At 58.2% G+C, this 19710-nt stretch overlaps 2 protein-coding genes across 11 annotated transcripts in view; one reads left to right on the plus strand and one right to left on the minus strand.

Annotated features, from left to right (window-relative positions):
- The window catches only part of MACROD1 (mono-ADP ribosylhydrolase 1), a 153589-nt gene that overhangs the window by 88301 nt on the left and 45578 nt on the right, over positions 1 to 19710 (minus strand). The gene's annotated exons all lie outside the window — the stretch shown is intronic.
- The window catches only part of FLRT1 (fibronectin leucine rich transmembrane protein 1), an 84578-nt gene that overhangs the window by 52694 nt on the left and 12174 nt on the right, over positions 1 to 19710 (plus strand). For 2 of the 7 annotated variants that reach the window (XM_082409574.1, XM_082409573.1), the window contains 2 exons: positions 7101 to 7319; positions 11249 to 12169. The gene's annotated coding sequence lies outside the window, so the exon portion shown is untranslated. Of the gene's footprint in view, positions 1 to 7100; positions 7320 to 9676; positions 11148 to 11248; positions 12170 to 16889; positions 18736 to 19710 lie in introns of those variants that run through there. The other 5 variants (XM_082409572.1, XM_082409575.1, XM_082409577.1 and 2 more) reach the window with 4 other exon arrangements.

A 19710-nucleotide genomic window follows, 5' to 3' on the forward strand; every position in this document is an offset into this window, starting at 1 on the left:
CACCGCAAGAGAAGCCACCGCAGTGAGAAGCACGCGCACCGCAATGAAGAGTAGCCCCCGCTCGCCGCAAGTAGAGAGAGCCTGCGCGCAGCAACGGAGACCCAACGCAGCCAAAAATAAATAAATAAATAGATAAAATTTATTAAAAAAAAATTGTGATGCAGCCCCTGCAAGAGAGGGGAGGTGGCCAAAAAACCACGGTAGGTTGGAGTCACCCTCCCTGTACCAGCTCTGCACTCACAGGTGGCTGTGACGGCTGGGGTGGGGGCTGGGGAGGGAGGCCAGCAGCCCAGCACACAAGGGAGGAGGCAGAAGGGGAAGCCTGGGCGCCGCTGCACGGGTGCCCCTGGAGGAGAGCAGAGGGGAGCAGGCAGCTGAAGTGCTGACCGGCCCCAGGCGTGTCCCTGACCACCAATCAGGCCCACATTCTGAGCCAGAGGTATCGCAAGACTAAAATGGGGCAAGGGAACAGCAGTGGGTCTCTCCACGGAGCAGTCTGGGGTTTGTCTCAGGTGGGAGCCGAGGGGAGCAGGGCCTGAGACAGGGGTGCTGTGCCTGAGCTCGTGGGAAAAACCTAAGGGAGGACATGAACCAGGAGAGGAGGGGAAGGGAGGAGCCTAGCGGTGGTCCTGGCCCGGATCTAATTCACGGGGGCTCCAGAGCAGAAATTGCACAGAGTGGTGTCTCGCTGAGGCCTCGGGGCCAGCCAGTGGTCTCTGGGACCCTGCTTGCTGGAGGAGGAGGGAGAGGGCGTGAGTGGCTGGCGGGGCGGCTGGAGCCGCCGGCAGCCGCCATTCACAATACCTGGTCTAGGGGTTCGGGGGCCCGGAGGCCTTCACCAAAGGGTCTCCAGCCCACATAGCCTTTGCCAGCGTTTACCCTGCTGCAGAAGGAAAGGGCTGTGATTTGGATTTCATAATTTACATAGCTGATTTCATCACGTTTCATGTTCTGTCATGTTTCCTGCCATGACAATTTCATTCTTCCCTCTGGGGACACGAGGGCGTTAAACTGGGATGCGGGGCGGAGGTGGCACCGAGCTAAGCTCCTGTCCCATGGCCAGGCTGGTGCGAGGGAGAGTCAGACACAGCAGGAGTCTGCTGGTCTGGGGCCAAAGGCTGAGGCTGGGGCAGAGGGGCTGCAGGAGGGAGGTGGGTTTCCCAGGCAGTCCGACGGGACGCCGAGGGAAGAGCTTTACCACGAGCACTTGTCTCAGGGGTTATGATAATAATGATCGCTGGCTTCCATATGTGCCTAGAGTGCAAGACTGGTCCTTAGGGCATCCACACGGTGCCTCCTTGGATCGTCACCACAGGCCCATGAGGTGCTGTGACGTGCTTCCCTCATTACTCCATCTCATAGATACAGAAACTGGACGCTCAGACACATAACACACTGGCCCCAAGTAACGCAGCTGTTGAAGCTACACAAGGAGTTCAACTCCGACCTCTGACTCCAGGCTGTTAACCACCTATTAACGGCCCTCCTAACCCTGCAGCCACATCCCAGTGCCCCAAGGAGGCAGCTGAGGCCCCAACAGGTCAAGGACTCATCCAAGGTCATCTAGCACTGAAGCACTCTCCCTGTGCCCACTGTGGGCACTCCCAGGTTGCCCCTGCCTCCCAGCCCTCCCTCTATCCCCACGGTGACCCCAGCCCATCTGGGGAGGCCCCAGGCTCCACTTTCTGACAGGAGCTGGGCAGAAACCTAATTTGCAAACAGTGGAGAGGCAGCGTGGCTGCCTTAATTAAGGGGGTTCCCTCCTGAAGGCCTCAAAAAACAACCCTCCCAAGCCAGGGCCAGCAGCATGCCCTGGTGTGTTCAGAAGGCCAGACTGGGCCCCTGCCCCTGTCCGCCATCCACTGGAAAATAGGCTGCCCCCCTGCTTGGCCTGTTTTAGGGACAGCAAGTTGGTCCTGGGATAGCTGGTAGCACCGCACATGGCCGACCCCCTCCTGGCCCTCATCAGGGGCAGTGTGACCATGGGGGGGGGGCGGGGAGGGGGAGGGAGGTGGCACTGCACCTTCTCAAGGCCAGCCGCCCAGAGAAGCTCTGAACAAAGCCTCAAGGAGGGCCCCAACTTCCACCACTGATGCTTCCCTTTTCTTGTCTTTTCTTTCTGCCTGGCACTTACAAAAATTAAACACGGATGGTTTCATCTTGGGAAAATTAGTATTCTAGGCAGGGCTGGGGGATGTGATTGGAATGTCAAGGCCAGAGCCACAGAGCTGGAAGGGAAGGGAAGAGGGGCCCTGGGGTGGGGGCAGAGGGCTCCAACCTGCCCGGGAAGCACGGTAGGGCCTGTGAGGGGCAGCCTGCTTCCCGTCCACCTGGCCTCACCTGGCCTCCAGGGGTAAGGATGAGGCTGGGCATGGCCGGAGGGGGCAGCATCGGTCCAGGGCTGGAGGAGGAGGCGATGGGGGCGGCTCAGGACAGAGACTGCGTCTGGCCAGGACCTGTGGCTCCCCGTGGCCCCAGATCAGCTTATCTACACATCCATCCCCTCCCTCATTTGGCCCTCATTTGCTGATGCGTGTGCCTCTCGTGTGCTAGGCACCGAGCTGTGGGGGTTAAGGGCAGAGACATGCCTGTCCTCACCACTGCCTGGCACACAGCAGACACTCACCAAACATCATACTGTGTCTTCCAAAGCATGATCTGAAGAACGTGCTAACAGGTTAACAGAGGTTAACACGTAACCGCTGGAGCGAACAGGGTTAAATTGCTATCTTTGAGACGGGACTTCTCAGAGCCTTTAACACGCTGATGCGCCCTGTGAACAGGGTTGCGGGAGCGCTGGCCTGCAGACCCTGCCCGTCTGAGCGCAGCCCTCTGGTCCTGGCCACACAGGAAATGTGCTGTGGGCACAGAGCTGAGTCGAGAGTGGGTTTGTGTTCGGGCTCCGCAGTGGACCCACTGTGTGACCTTGGGCAGGCTCCTGAATATCTCTGTTTCCTCAGGTGGAAAATTGAAACGGTAATAATAGTGCCTGTGGGTTCAGTGAGGTGATGTAAGAACAGCGCCTGCCTCAGACTTAATACAGGGTTGCTACTGTTGTTGTCATTGCTGTATTATTATTATCCACTTAGCTCTGTGTGCCTGGGCTGTAGTCAGGACTCAATCAGTTTAGCTACGGTTGTCGTCACTGCTGCTGACACAGTCCTTGCCCTTAAGAGGTCACAGCCAGGGGGTTAAAGACAATTAGAATCCAGGGTGGAGAGTACAGGGCTGGGGCTCTGTGGAGGTAGCCAGAAGGAACCACAGCATGGCTGCAAGAGCAGACCTCAGGGGATTGGCGAGGCCCCCACCTGACACGGTCATCCTGGTCCAGCCTCACTGCTAAGCGGCCATCCAGCCTGGGCCTTGGCACCCGCGGCAATGGAAGTCTGGCCCATCTTTGGGCATCTCTGCCTGTTACAGATTTCTTCCTTAACTGAATCTCTCCTGGTCCTTCTAGTTCTTGGGCCTCCCAGAGTAGGCTGGTCTTCCTTCTCTAGGTCAGCTGTCCAGAAAACGGAGGACAGGGGACCAGCTCTCTTCCCCGAACCGTCCCACCCTCCCTCCGTCACTGCCCTAGCTGCCTCTCACTCCTCTGGGTCTCCTGTCCTGCAGTGTGGCTGTGCATCTCGTGGAGCCCAGACTGAACAGGGTTCCTGTTTAGTCTGACCCGGGCAGAAGCAGGCAGGGAGCAGGGTGCAGTCTGTCCCTCCTTTTAACACAGCCCATCCAGAACTAGGAGCTGGGGCCCTCTGTGTCTGGAGCAGTCGGTCACCTTGCTCTGCAGACACAGAGAAAGCCAGTCTAATAGACAGCAGGGTGCCAGGGGAGCCTGAGAGGCCATTCTAAAGGAGGCTGGGGACAAGGAAGGGTCAGGGAAGGCTTCCTGGAGGAGGCGGCAACACTTATTAGCCAGAACCAAATGGCAGGCTCCCAGAGCAAAGACCTTCTGAGTCACCCAATCCGCCCCTATCTGACCACAGGGAGACTGGCAGAGCCGTTTGGTTGCTTACATCATAGGTCAGACTCCAGGAGCTAACTATTCAGGTGTTATAGGAGGCATCATTTATCTCGAGGAAATGTGGTTCGGGGAGGCCAGCCACAGAGGCCAGAGACCCGGCAATGCTGGATCCCCAGCTCCTTGTCTACCAGGATTCAGAAAGTCCCCCCACCCATCATGACCATGGCATCCCTGGCTGTCCATGGGGTCCACGGGGGTGGGGGGATTCTGAGGCCAGAGAATCGCTCTAGCCCAATGCCCCCTGTCTGGGCCTGTATCCTGGGAGGTGAGTGCCGGTTTTTTGGTGGCCACAGGACAGGGAAGCAGCTGCCAGGCGAGGCCGGCCCATGTGCTCCAGGAATGAAGGTACCAGGGGCCTCGTTAGCCGCAGCTTCAAAGAGCCCCATTATTAACAAAGTACGCCATGAATCCTTTTTCTTCCTCTTTCCATCCTTAAGGCAGATTCCCAAATGAAAAGGAAAATATACTATGAGTGGCAATGAGGAAACCTCAGAGGAAAGCCAAGCGGCTGCAGAGCCGGAAAGGAACATCAGTCCACCCTCGCGTGGGGTGTGGGCTTCCTTTCTTTATTTAAAATAGTCTCTCCCTTTTCCCTTCCTCCCAATTCAGCTGGTCTCTCAGGCTGCACTTTAAGTCCTTTTGAAGTGTTACAACCATTTTCTCCTCTTTCAATTAACAACAAGAAAAGGAAGCTAATAGCTTCCTGAGCCACTCGCTGTAAATATTAACAAAGCCTGGCCGCCTGGCCTGGGCGCACGCGTTGCTCCCAGCTGGAGAGTGAGTTTACGGGAAGGAGGGGAGGGGCGAGAGATTTCCAACGCAGAGGCGAAAATCCCTTGGCACAGGCTTCTGCTGGTGCAGGGCATCTGAAGAGCCGGGGAGCCAGGCGAGGGGGAGCCAGGCGAGAGGGCGCCTGTCCCTGGGGGCTGGGGGTCGGCACAGCTGTCGAGAGGGAAGTAGATACTTCTGGAAGAAAAGGCAGCTTCCACCAGCTGCACCTGAGTAACTTGGAGGATGTAGGTGGTGCGTGCCCTGGAATCCCCAGCTCATGGCTTTGCGTGTGGTCAGTGGTGGAGGTCTAAGGAGGAGTGGCATTTTGAATGCAGCAGCTGGAGGGGTGCTGAGGTCCCCGGGTGCATGCTAAACCCCGAGCACCTGCCTGTGCCCATAGGGTGTAGGGTTTCTGAAGGAATCTGAGGCTGGGGAGGGGGCTGAGGGAAGGGGCTGTGGACGAGGGGAGCTAAGCCCCCACGAGCAGAGCCTGGGTTCTGAAAGCTCCTCATCCTGCTCCCTGGGAGGCTGCTGACCGTGACCCCCATGACCCCAAGCCTACCAGACACACCAGCAAAGTCCTGCTTCAAACATCTGCTCGAGAGTTATGGCATGTAGACTCCGCAGGGCCCATCTTGTGGCCAAGGTGGCCAGGGGGCCCGGGTAAAAGCACGCAGAGGCTGGTGGCCGGGAGGGGACCAGGTCTTCTGCCTGGGGCTCCCACCACCTGCATCCACTGAGGGCCGACCCGGCTAACAGCTCACGGTGGGGTGCGGTGGGGAACGCACGGCCACTGTTCTGTCGGCAAAGGAGGCCAATTTCCTGAGAAAGGCCTGGCCTTCGCTGCCGCTACGCCAGACTCGTCCTCCCCGGGCTCCCACGGGCTGGACACAGCCGGTTACGACAAGCCCTGCGGGGTAGACCTGGCCAGCAGGCAGCCCCTTCCTGGGAGCCGTGGGCAGCGGGCAAAGGCCACAAATGCCCCGTGTCGTGCACAGGCTGGCCCCACCGCTGCGTCCCTCTACACGGGCAGAGGGGCAGGCCTTGGAGGTCCTTGTGCCCTCGCCCTCCTCCGCCCCTCCCGAACAGCAGGACCACCTGCAGCCCCCTCAAGGGCCTTCCCGCCCTTGGGCTGAGAGCAGTGGTCATGAGCCCAGCTGAGTGCCAGCGCCCTTGGCCAGCCCGCGCCCTCGCCCGCTCTCGCAGCTCCCACGGCACCGAGTCCCTCCCGCCGCCCGCTGGCTCAGAGGAGATTTCAAAGGCACGAGACCACTCCAGGTGTGGGAGGCCTCTGCAGACACCTGCCCGCTCTTCTGTCTCACCGCTGCCCAGGGATGACAGTGCCCACTTGACGGCCTTTCTAGGTGCCCACTGCTCGGCCACATTGTGGGGGCAGCACCCTAAACTGGTACAGCCAGGCCTGGAAGAGCCTGGGACCCTGGAGCCGGCGGCTTCTCTGCTCTGGGCACTGCCCGCCGGCTCACACGCTTGCACACCCATCCCTGAAAGTCTGGGTTTTGTCAGGAAATGGTTTAATTAGTAGAGTGGAGGCTGGGAGGGTTCACGCCCGAATGCAGGCTCCCTCACCTCCTCCCCTTCTCACCCACGATGCTGTGCGTGTGCCATGCTGCCGTGCCAAGCCTTGGGGCCAGAGCGAGTGAGAAGGGGGCAGGGGGGCCGAATCACATGCAGAGGGAGGAGCTGGAGCCTCCAGCACGCCCCCTCCAGAGGCCTCCCTGCTGCCCTGCCCAGGGCACCTAGGACCAACACCCGCCTCGGGCAGGCTCGGAGCCCCCGGCGGGCCAGCCACCCATGGTGCTGCTTCATGTGGTCACGGGAGCCACCCTCAGCCACCCTCCAGCGAGGAGGAGAAGGGGGAGGGAACCCACTCAGCTCCTGGGCTTGTCTTCAGGGAGGCTCCAAGTCAGCCCCTTCCCCTCAACCCCCCTGCTCCCCACCCCTCCTCCTGAGGACATTGTCCCAGCCTCTCACTGGTCCCCTCCCATGCGCCCTGGTAACCTCCAATTCTCCACGAAAGTCTGGTCATGCCCCTTCCTTCCTGGGCACCCTCGCTGGCTGCCCGCTGCCCTCAAAATGAAGACCAGGCCCCTCAGCAGAGCATTTGAAACTCTCCCCAAGAATCCCATCTCCCACTTCAGCTTAGATCATTGCCCTCCACTAACTCAGAGCTTTGGGACACCAACCTTCTCACTGCACCAAGCCCTCTCACCTCTGAGCCTTTGCATATGCTGTTCCCTCAGCCTGAAACGCCCTTCCTGCCTAAACCCCTACCGTGCTGACTCTGTTACAGGAGCAGTCCACACTCCCAAAAGGAAAAGCTCTCCCTGACCCATGGCCCTGGCCCCCAGCCCTCTGCGTCCCGGAGAGAGGGCACATGACTGTGGCAGCACCTGGGTTCACGCTGGCACAAGCGAGGAGTGACCCACACACTGCAATGCGGGAGAAGGGACAGGCCCTGTGGATGGCCGTCCTCACGGCAGGAAGTCAGCAGCCACGGAACAAACTCCAGGTTTGAGTCACAAAGAGCCTTTTCATCTCTAGAGGTCAGATACAGATGTTGACCTCAGCCTGGAAGTCTAAAATGAAAGAACACCCTGGGTCTCCTAGCTCGAGCCAGCTTTGACCTGCTTACAATGATCTAAACTCTGCCCTCTTTGCCACGGGGCAGCTCTGCCCAGGGAGGGGGGCAGGCATGTTGTTCATTTAAAACGCCACTCGGCTAAGTCACCAGCCATAAAGCCCACCTGGGTTTCCAGCAGCGCATACAGGAACCTGATTAATGACACACACATAAAATCCATACCAAAGAGCCATAGGTTGGAAAGAAGCAGGAAGGCTAATTGCTAATATAGGAATTAATATCAGTGAGTACTGATCTTCAAGCCAGGTGGGAACTGTAAAGCTACAGAGCGTTTCCACTTCAGGTGGAGGCCCTGGGGTCCAAAGTTGGGGTGGCCACCCTGAAAGATGGATGCGGGGACCCCGGCCACACCTGCACCACTCTAGCTTGCCATTGAACCCACGTGACTATTGTGATGTGGGAGTCCAGAGGACCCCAGAACCACAGCACAGTGTCACCTTCCCCAGAAAGCCCCCTGTGATCCAGGCACCCCACACACACACACCCAGGCTGGGCAAGGAGTGGCTTTTGGCTCTGCTAATGCCCTGTGTGTCTCACAGTGTGGCCTTCTGCAAACCAGTGGCCTCCCCCACTGGACCATGAGCTCCTAGAGGACAGGGGCTCCTCTTCAGGTCCATGTGTCCTGCACAGTGGCGGGAGCGTGATGGGTCTCAATACACATTTGCCAGATAGATGGATAGATGGATGTAGAGATGGAAAAACAGATGGACAGATGGAAAGATGGATAGATGGATGGATGGATGGAGAGATAGATGGTTGATGGATGGATGGAAAGATGGATGAATGGATGGATAATTGCATGACAGGGACTCAGGAGAAACCCAAGGTCCCTGGGTGCATGGGCCTAAGGGCCACCTTGTGTTTCTGTTGCACTGAGACTTGGCATCCTGCAGGGAGAAGGAAACTGGCCCAGGGTTCAAGGTCCTGGCTGTCATGTGAGTCATACAAACTTAGACAAGTTCCCCCCTTCTCAGTGTCGCTGCACCTGCACAGCGCGAACAGTCCTCCCTGCCCCGCCAGCTGTGCTGGGTTGTCCCGAGGCTCAGGGGAAATGGCAAAGCAGAAATGACCTGGAAAAGGATAAGGGACATTGTCCCCTTGTAAATGGCGTATATGTACAGGCAGACAGATCCGGCCAAAATGCAGAGAGTGCTGAGAGGTGGGATTGTGCACTTGGCTTTCTTTCCCCCCTTTCAAATTTCTTTTAATACAGTTATGATGTTGTTATTTATAACAAAAAGTAAAATTGTGTAAGCATCTCAAGTACTTACAGATGGAAGCTTTTATTACGCTGACCCAAAAAATTGTTCTTTGGCACTGGAATGCAGGGACCAGACCTATGGGAACAGGGGACGGCCGAGGCAAGGAGCGTGAGCAGAGGCTGTCCTGTGGTCAGAGTGCCCAGAACTGGCCAAGGAGCGGCTCCCGCTTACTGAGACCCTGGGACCATGCAGACTCACTTTGTCCTTGGTCAACTTGATGGAGGACTTTGCTTGCACTGTGTGGCCTAGGCTTACTCGATCCAATATTGTGCCCACTGGGGACTGCATGGCCCTGATGATAGGTGTGTGCCAGAAGGGCTCATTTAGGAGGTATTCCTGGGCCCAGCGCATGCAAGTGGCTATAACAATCATAATCATGCACCCATGCGGGGAAAGTGCTCTCACCTCACAAGCACTGTGGCCAGGCTGCCCTTGGAGCACACACACCCCAGACACCCGAGAGGCACCCGCTCACCCAGAAGCACTCAAGGAGCCCATATCCTCAGTGGGGCCTGGGCAGTGCAGTGCTGCCTGATTCCCAGGAGGACCACACTCAGGGAAGGGGGATGCAGGGGAGGGTCACCCAGAATGCACAAGGCTGGACAGGCCCACTGAGAGCCTTGCTTGAACCCTTGATTTTCTAAATGAGAAAGCAGAGTGGGGAGTTCACTGGGTGCATTTATTAAGCACCTACTGTGTGCAAGGCACTGACTCAGGCACTAGGGGATCAGCCTCAGGTGAGCAGATGTGGTCTCTTCCTTGAACCAGCAAGATAATTCCTTTCAAGACATTATGTCATTGCCCTCACGGTTTGTGCAACCCTGCAGACAGAGAGGAGGTTGAGGGGTGATGTTGGATGGACACTTGCAGGAGGGGGAACAGCATGGGGAAGGGCAGGGGCCAACTCGGGGAGTTAGGGGGAGGTGGTGGGAGTTGAGGCAGGGCGGGGCGGGGGGGGCGTCAGGCAGGGCCAGGCCTTGTGGGGCCTTAGAGGCTGCCATAGGAGTGTCGCCTTCATCCTGAGGGCTGTGGGAAGGGCCTGACGCCAGCAGGATGCAGCTGCCTTCCTGGATTCATAATTTCGAAAGCAGAGCTCTGTAATGGGGGATCAGCCGGCCATGGCCAGCTGGAGCCTTGGCTCTGAGGACACTGCCACCATCCTCTCTAAATACGGAGGCCCAGCAGCCTCTGCCCCCACCCTCCAAGGTATAAAACAATTTCCTTGCCCCGGCCAGGGAGGCAGATGACCTCATTGGATGCTTTCCACCTCTCCCTTTCACAGAGAAATTACAATTTATAATTGGATGAAATCACGCGGGTGTAATAGCAATAAGAGCCGTGCTGGAGCCCAGCATTCACCTCTCCTGTGGGGACTCTGTCCTCATCTTCCCTCCTGTCTAACCCCCACCTGCCCCTTCCCAGGGAGCTGCACCCCACCTGCCTGCTCACACCTTGAGTGTTTGCCAGACCCTGGCCATGCAGGGGTGATGTCCTGTGAGCTCTTAAACCTTGCCGTTTCTTAACCCTCCTTGCTCCTGGGGAAGCTTGTCCCAAGACCTCCCCACTTCTCCCGTCAACCCATCAGCCTCCACCTGCCCTCCACCTGGCCAGCGCCTGCCCCTCTTCCTACACGCACTCCCTGCAAGGCTGGGCGCCCAGTGAGTGGTGACCCCCCGGCCTGTGCTCTAGACTTGTTATATCGTGCACCCTAAATATCCTTGTTTTGATTCGTGACAGCCTCAGACAACACGCATTTCTCAAATCTGCCACCTTCGGCCCTACAAAGGAAAGTGCCCAGATGCAGCCGAGCCCATCTGGATCCAATTTCAAACCAGAGCTAACACTCTCAGATGTGTAATAAAAGCCCTTTTCCAAAGAGGGGCTCCTGCAGGGGGAATATGGACACCGGGGCACCGTGGGCCTTCAACACGCCATGCTAATGAGAGGCGATCCAGAGAGCTCAGGCTGTTTTGGAGTCTGAGGAACAGCCAACCCTGCTCCCAGGTCTCCGGGGAAGGGGAAGGTGGCCGTGGAGGGCAGCCGGGGTGTGAAGCACTGACCCTGGCCTTGGTGGGGAGGCCAGGGATCCAGCTTCCCCAGTTCCCTGATGCTCCTGCTTCCCACGGTGGGGAAAGGCAGCACTTGTTCTGGAAGCCGAGGCCACGGTGGCCCAGTTGGATCCTTTGAATGACATTTAGCAAGAGGAGCAGGTGCTGGGGGAAGCAGAGCCAGCTCTGGGCCAGGCGGGCGGCCCCTGCACAGCCGGGAGCTCTCAGAACTTCATTTTTCCCTTCCCGGTCCTCCCAGCCCCAGGAAAAGGGAAAGCAGGGAGCTGCGAGGAAGGGTGCTTGGCACGGCCGGCTGTTTGTTATCTGGATTTGGAAAGAGAGGGGAGAAATCCCAGATCATGGGAAAGTGGCGTTCAAGAAAACAGGTTCCTGAGGGATGCGAGGAGAGGGGGCTGCAGCCCAGGCTGCCGGTCCCCGTGCGGCTCCTAATTTCCCTGGGCTTAAGCACTTGTATTGCTTTTTGCAGGTGAGGAGGCAGGGAGTGGGTGAGAAGGACCCCTTTTTGGACAGACGAGACCAGGGCTGAAGCGGGAATAACCCGTGCCTCCACCTCCCCAGCAAGAAAGCCTTCCTACAAACAGGAGCAGCCAAGCAAGACTGAGTGCCCCCCACCCGCCCCGCCCAAACATCTTCCCAAAGAGGGTCATGTGGGGCCTGACAGCTCGGCAGCGCATGTCAGCAGCTCCAGCCCCGCGGTGAACATCTGAACTCCTCAGCGGGGTAATGGACCCCCTCCTTCCCCCGGAGACACAGCCTGAGTGGCAGGAATACTGATTCTTTGGAGAGTGACTCCATCTCAGCTCTGTCACGCAAGAACGCTCTCTGCACCAGAGCCCATTCCGCCAAGTGACTTAAAGGGATTAAAAACAAAACAAAACAAAACTTGGTAAAGAAAAAGGGGTAAAAGCCACGCAGAAGCCTTTCAGAAGAGGTGGCGGCCAACAGACAAAAGGGCGGCAGTTGAAAGAGGGTGGGGAGGCCACCCTCCCCAAGGATGGGCGCCCGGCCCTAGGGCATGCCTGGAGAGCAGGGGCCCAGAACACCCTCAGGTCGCGCACGGGAGCCCTGGGGCTTCGGGGGGCACCCCTGCAGGCCCCTCACGCAAACCCCTCATTCCAGGAGGAGAAGCCAGCAGTGCCGGCAGCCTAGGGCGCGGGAGGTGCTGCTCCGGACCCGCAGCCACGTCTGAACACGAGGAGCCCAGCAGAGCGAAGCACAGGGTCTCCTCCCTGAGCCCCGGGCACCCCCAGCACCACCCAACACCCCAGGTCTGTGGTCTGCACCCTGAGTGCCAAGGCTGGTGGGCTGGAATGTAAGCACAGCCCAGGCCCACCTCGACGGCAGCGCAGCATCCAGAGCTGCGGGCTGCCAGGCTGCAGCGAAGGAGGTAAGGCGGATGCAGATGGGCTCCGGTGGCCCAGAAAGGCCCAGGGGCTCCTCGTGCCCAGAGAGGGCACAGGACAGATGGGGCCTGTCCTCTTCAGGCTGGGTTGAAGGTCTGCAGCTCCACCCCGCCCACCCCACACGTGCAGCTGAAGCAACTGGTGGCATCTGCTTGCCAGGGGAGGGGTCCTTTACTACCTGGTGGCCCCTGTGCTGCTGGGCTCTGCCCCAGGGTGGGTGGACCCAGGATGTAAGGGAGTGACCTTTCCTGGAGGAAACTCCTGCCCCTCCCAGCCGTTGCCCCTTGGGGGAGGTCTCACTTTGAGTCCTTCTGAGTTCTGACCAGAGGGGGCAGCCGTGAGGCCTTGGAGAGGCAGGACCTTTGGTGAACTAGCCACTGGCCATGGCACCTGCTGCCCTCCAACTGGAGAGGGTCCACAAGTCCCCTCCATCCAAGGCCTTCCCCTGCCCTGGCCAGGAGAACCCAGGGTGGGGTTGATCCAAAGCCACCATCCAAGGCCTTGCACCTGCCGGCCCTTAGGCATCATCTGCTCTGGCCTCCAGTTCAGCCCTTTTGTTGGTGCGAGTGGCTTGATGGGCCCAGAGATGTGCGTTTATTGCCCTAAGGTCACACAGCAGGCGGCGGCAGCAGTGGCGTGGCGTGGTCTGGCTAGGGGTGTGGGGGGTGTGGGACCTACTTCTTCTGGCTTCCCAGAGGCCAGGAGGGAGGGTTCATGCCTCCCCAAACACAAATCCCAGAAACCCCAGGGCACCTCTATCACAGCGCCCTGGGCAGGGCAGGGAAGCCCCAATTCATTACCAAGATGGAAGATGACAATTCCACGCGCTCTTCCCCAGGAGAGGGGCTGATTTATGACGGCGCCAGGGCCTGGGACATTTGTCAGCGCCGCACTGCACGCACGCCGTCTGAGGGGGCATTAATAGCTGTGTTATTAGCCACCAGCGTGAAAGATGCCCTGCGGATCGGCTATTTACTGTTATTTATTATAAAGGCGCACCAGCCCGGCAGCAGGGCCGTGAGGCGTCGTGAGCTCGCTGGAGCCCGAGCTCGGCCCCTGCCCAGCCAGCCTCCCTTCCCCCATCCCTACCTACCGCCCCATCACTTGCTCCTATTCTCCTCCCATCTCCTAGGAGAGACTGGTGGGTAATGCCTGGGGCTGAGGCCAAGCCAGAGGCGGGCAGCAGCAGGCCTGCACCCCAGATATTTATGGAGCCTCTGCTCGGTGCTGGGCTCTGCCTCTGCTGAGCTTCCCTCCATCCCAAGGCAGGAAAACAAAGACCAACTTACTGGGCTCTGGGGCCAGACAGAGGTTGGTTAGCACCCTGGCCCTCCAGCTGTGAGCAGTGTGACCTTGGGGACGTCCCTTCCCCTCCCTGAGTGTGCTCCCCTTTGTGCACTGGGGACACAGGCTCCGCAGGGCTGTGGCCAGCTGGAAAGGAGAGGCATTTGTGCAGGGTTGAGCATGCAGCAGGTGCTCAGCTTTGCCAGCTACTGCTACTAGTGGGACTGACCCCACAGGGCTAGCGGGGTCTGCAGACCTGCTGGTGGGCAGCGCCCATTAGATCCTGCTTGAGTTGGATACTGTCCACCGTCATCCTCTCCATGCCAACCCTCTGGGAAAGGGTTTGAGAGTTCAGTGCCGGGGCCAGAGGAGGTAGGCAAGGGAGAGGGCTGTTCATGGCTGCTGGAGGGTTCTCTCTGCCCTGGAGCCATCCCTTCTCCTCTCTGGGCCTCAGTTTTTCCAGGGTCCTCTACCTCCCTGATTCCAGGGTCCTGAGGGTGAGTTCCACCCTTGTGCATATCTGCGGGGTGGGAGGGAAGGGACCATCTCTAAGAAAGTGGGGCCAGCCTCTGCGCCTGGAAGCAGACCTGCAGTCGGACAGGGCCTGGTTGGCCACCCCATGTCAGAGCAGACGAGAGGAGACAGCCAGGGGTTTTCCCCGGGTTTGCTCCCTCGGGGCCTGGGGTGGCCCCACCGGGCAGCTGAGGAGGGCAGGTAAGACACCTGGGAAAGGAAAGCCTGGGTTTCCGTCCAGCTCCTCCACCACCTGCTGCACAATTCAGACCTATCCCTTTGCCTCTTTGGGAGGCCGTGGTGAGGGCACCTGTCATTATTACCTCCCAGCGTGGGGCTGACAAAGGGCCAGCCTCCCTCTTCTCTCCCACTGCCCTGTCCTGGCTTTCAGATTCTGGGGCCTCCCTTTTGGCATCCTCATTCATTCATTCATTCATTCATACATTCATGCAACAGGTGTTTATGAACACCTCTGATGCCAGGCTCTATCCTAGGCCAGTGAACAAGACAGAACATATTCTGACTTGTAGAAGTTTACATCCTAGTGGGAGGGCTGGACAATCAACTTGTGATAAACAACTGGGGGAGGGGAAGGATCGCCCCAGAACAGGGCCTGCACGTGGGGGATGCCACACAGCTCCTAGGGGAGCCCCAGCCCCACCCAAGCCTCTGTCTTATGATCAGTAAGCATCACCATTCCCGGTCTTTCCTGATCACCCGGCTCGTCTCCCAGCCCCTGGCTGTCAGGATCCCGCTGGCTGCTGAGAAACCCAGCAGTGCAGAGCTAGGGCCCCCGCCCTGTTCTCTGGGCTGCCCCCCACCCAGAATAACAGCCCTTAGGCCCTCCTCCTACCTTCTGAAAAACACCTGACCTTTCCTTTTTCCTTCCCAGAAGGAATTAAGCCTCAGTCTAGGCAGCTTTACTAAAAATGCACACAGACAGACAGAAATATAGGTGCAGGAACATCTTATTAAATAATACAGAGAAAGAAAGAAACAAAATTACATGTGTCTCCTTTCATCCCCCCCAACCCCTCCTGGCCCTGAATAGTTTAATATCGAACACTGTTATCAATATAATTAACCTCCTAAGACACAATTTTAAAGTCTTGTTTTTTAAAGCAATTTGCATTCTCTGAAGTTCAGGACATCCCGCCGCCCGGCACAGCCCAGACGGCCTACGCAGTGAGGTGAACTCCAGGTACATTTTTAGTGGATTTGCGTACCTGTCTGTAATTACCACCAGTGATAACAACAGCTGATGCATAATGCATGCGGCATGAAATTAGAAAAATAATTAACTTTAGGTTTTAAAAGAATCCCACCCCCTTCCCCCATGCATTACAAGTTCTCAATGGCACCAGTAGCCGAGATCAGGAGCAAAGTTGTGCCACACATGGTTGGAAGGGTCTTGAGGTCATGGCATCCTGCCTGAAGAAGGGGCCTCCAGTGGGCCTAGACTGGGCTGGGCAGGAGCAGGCCCAGGGCTTCTGCCTGAACGAGGGTGGGCTCAGAAAAGCCCCACTCACACAAAAGTTGCAAGTCCCCCTCCTGCCTGCAGTTCACATCTCCTGGACCTGCAGCAGGCCCTCTGCTCAGCACCCAGGGCAGTAGATCGTTTATGGTCCCATTTTACAGATGAAGGCCTGAGACCCAAGGCTACTCTTGGTTTGTGGAGCAGCTGAACTGATCCCAGGCAGGCCTTCTCAGGGAAGGGGCTTCCTAGAGGGGAGCTCTCCCCAGGCCTCCGTGAGCACCAGGAGGTGGAGGCTGGCCCCCCTGCCTCTAGGCCCTCCTCCCTCCATGTTGCTTGTAGCTGAGCCCCGAGAGATAGTGTCAGCTGGTGGAGGAGAAAAATGCGGGGTCCCTCATTGCTTTAAACAAAGGTTTGCTGAGGACCGATCACAGGTATGGAGGTGACCCTGCTCTGGTGGAGCTCTCAGCCCGGTGGGGAGGTCACTGCTTCCTGTGGGGCAGGGGTCCTTCTGGGGCTGAGAAACTGCTTCCGCCCCCAGTCTGCCCTGCACACCTCGCTCCTGCCTCGGGCCCTGCTCTGCCAGTAAGGACCCGAGGGCCTGGCAAGGTTTAGGGAAAACACAATGAATTGTTCTTGCTGAAGGGAGGGACTGAGAGAGTGCACAGAAAGGGGGAGGGAGAGGGGCTTCCCTCTCTCTGAGCTGTGGCCCCCTTGCCCACTCGTGTCTGCCCTCCCTCTTTCTGAAGTTCAGCCAAGACAGGCGGGCGGCCGCCCTGAGTGGGTCATAGGAGGACCTTGGGGTCCCTCCCAAGGGCAGGGTGGGGCAGCCCTTCTTTCCAAAACCTCCAGGCCTGTGCCAGGCACTTCACACAACCCCTCCCTTGTCATCTTCCCAGAAGAGTGGGGTTCTCAGCAACACGTTACAGATGAGGAAACTGAGGCCCAGAGAGCGTCACTGGAGGTCACACAGCTGAGGACTGGTGAGGTCAGATTCAAACCTAGCCCTGGTGTCCTCTCCCCGCTTCTAGTCTACACGCCTCCTTCTCGGGGTCAGTGCCACCTGGAATTCTCTGATTCCCATAGTGGGGACGGAGACTGTACCTGGCACTTCGGGGGACGCAGCATCAGGACAGCCTCACATGAGCTGCCTTCATTGGCAAACGGGGAGGAAGGCCAGGACTGGGAGGCAGGGAGAGGCCTATCCAGACTTCCCTCTACTGCCTGGGATGCCCAGCTCCCTCCTGCCACGTGCCCCCACCCCTGCTCAGCCCCTGGTGCATCATGTCTAACTGTGCCCCACTCCCTAGAGCCTGTGGCGGTAGATGCCCTCTCCTATCCAGTGTGCCAGGGCCTGTGCTGGGCCTGGGGTCCTGCAGCTGCCCCCCTGCCCTCACTCTGACTCCCCAAGAAGACCCCCCCAGCCCCAGCTTGATGGGATTTGGGAAAGACAACGGGGCAGAGTGCCAGGAGGCCAGGCGTCTCCAACAGGGAGGCACCTCCATCCAGTTGGCAGGTATTTACAGATATTACTCATGTCCGACTATCACCAGTCAAGTGGGTATGGGAAGCAGAGCCAGACACAACTTGGGAGGCTTCATGGAGGGGGCGTCCAAGCTGAGGCCTGGGGGGTGAGCAGAAGCTGGCCTGGCGAAGCTTGAGTGGGGAAGGTGTGTTGATGTTCAAGAAACAGGAACAGCACGTGCAAAGGCCCAGAGGCAGCACAAGGGAGAGCAGGCTTAGGGTCAGTGCTTCTACCCTAGCTTGCGGGGACAGGGCTGAGGAGGCACAGTTTGAGGTTGGGGAGACCCAGCATCACAGCAATGACAGGGAGTCTCTGCCAGGAAGCAGCTTGGCCTACAGCCTCCCAGTCGACCCTGGAGGCACAGCAGGGGCAGGGGAGTAAAGAAAGGGCCTCTGGATTGCAGAGGAAAGAGACAAGCAGTTAACACAGAGGCTAGACCGGTATGCCTGGAGCAGTCAGAGAATTACAGCAGCTTTTAAACCTCATGCACTTACGAGGGTGTACTTTGCAGGTATTACCTCACTGAATGCTCAGTAGTGAGCTCCCCTCTAAGGGGAACTTGATGACTACATTCATAGATAAGGAAACTAAAGCTCAGAGAGGGCAAGTAACTTCCTCAAGATCTCACCACCTGGAAGAGGGTGAGGCAGTACTCGAACCCAGGTGTCTCTGTCCTAGATGGCAGGAGCTAGCGACTGATAGAAAATGCCAAGAACGACGCCCCAGGTCACCTCTCGGCTAGTGGGGGTCTGGATACCTCTAGTCTGAGCCATCTCACTGCTCCTCTCCCCCACTTCCATTGCACACCAAGGATCCGGCTGTCAGTCATGGAGCTGGCAGGTCGTAACTCACAAAATGCTGAAGTCTGAGGGATTCTCGCAACAATGAAAAGTGACCCCGTAAAAGACGGGCGATTTACCGGGTTTAATTTGATGGCCACATAAACCATCAAACACAAAACAAGGGAATAAAAGGGCCTCGTGGCACCCGGGCAATTAAGGGCTCCTCAGGCAAGGCACGCTGTCTTCCTCCCCACCCCAGGCCCCTCCCTGCCTTACTGGAGCCAGGGCTCAGCATCGGGAGGCCTTGGGGAAGGGGGCGGCAGGGGAGACTCAGCCAAGATGGATGAGGGCCGCAGACAGGGGAAGAGAAAGGCCTTGGGTTCCTGCCTCCCAAATGCTTCTTGGTTATCCATCAGGCATCTCTGAAAGGTGTAATTTAGACTCTATTATGATGCCGGGGCCTCTGGAGGCTGAGGGCTATGGCCATGAGCTGAGAGGGCACTGGGAACTGATGTTCATGCCAGAGAAGGCGGTCTGGCCTCGTCTTTGGCCTTAACAAGTCCGCCCCCTGCTCAGGGCACTGCTCCGGCATCTGTGCGCCCAGGGGCCAACAGCATCCCTTGTGCCAGGACTCAGAGGAGGGTGTGCGTCCTCTGGCCAGATGCTGGGGGCCTGGGCAGAGGTGCTCCTGGGCTCAGACCTGACCCCTGAGACCGAGGCAAGGTGGCCTTGAGCAGGCCTGAGGCTTCCTGTCCCCAGGACCTGCCCTGGCCCTGCCTCTTTGCTCATAAGCATCTTGAGACAGGACCTCCAGGCTCCATAACCTTCATGGCTCTGGCTTTGTGCAGAGGAAGGGACAGATGTGCAGCTGGAAACCTGGGCTGGCTGTGACCTTGAACGGGCCCCTCACCTCTCTGAGCCTCAGGCTGCTCAACTGTAAAATGGGACCGAGGACCTGTATGTATGTGACAGGTGGGTGCAGATACAAACATGTGCCTGTGAGGGCGCTGGGCAGGGCCTGGCCAGAGGGTTGCCCCTTATGCCTGGGTTTATCCCTGTCCAAACCCACTGAGAGCTGGGAACACATGTGAGGGAAGCAAAGACCAACTCCAAGTCCCAAGGGGCAGGGGTGTGAGTGGGGTCATGACCCATAGACTAAGGACAACCTCCAAAGAAGCATCAGGAGTAAGTAGGCAAATGTCCTCAGCCCCTCAGGCCAGCTGCGGCGGCTGGGAGGGGGCTTGAGCTGGCTTCAGAGGCCCAGAGTGTCAGTCACAGTCTCACCAGTCCCCCTTCCTCCCAGCTTCCCTCGGGACCTCATCCCCCTCTGGCTCCTTGCGCAGACCCCGTGCACCCCTCCCCCTCCCCCTCACTTGCTTCCAGCCAGGTGTCCTCGGCTGGCCCTCCACCTGCCTTCGGTCCACCTCATGGATAAAGCTTCATTCCGCTAACAGGCCCTGAGCAGAGTTAGTGCGTTAGCCACGGGCAAAGCCTGAGCTCCCTCCAGAAGGCCTTGGAGCTGCCGGCAGCCTGGGCAAAGGCCCCTGTAATGCAAATGGGGCAAGAGTTGAGGGGTTGGCAGGGAGCAGGGCAGAGGCATTCCCGCCTTGCCTGGCACCTCAGCCGGCTCCCTTCTGTCCTTGAGTGGTCACTGATGGCAAGCCACACCAGGCCTACACAGCCCACAGGCCCTGCCCTCGAGCACCCGAAATTTAGTCAGGGACCTTAAAACACTAGTCACTAAATAGTGCAACCCGCAGCCCACAGAGATGGGCACGAGATGCAGCACCACAAGCCTAGTGGTCAAGATCCTGGCTTAGGTTCTTCTTCACCACTTATCAAGTGGTCTCGAGCAAGTTAACACCTCCGAGTTTCAGTTTTTTCATCTGTTAAATGGGAATAAAAAGGGCACTGACCTGACATTTGCTGGGAGGATTAAATGACTTA

The sequence above is a fragment of the Balaenoptera physalus genome (genome assembly GCF_965194825.1).
Source record: "Balaenoptera physalus genome assembly, chromosome: 10".
Taxonomy (NCBI): Eukaryota; Metazoa; Chordata; class Mammalia; order Artiodactyla; family Balaenopteridae; genus Balaenoptera; species Balaenoptera physalus.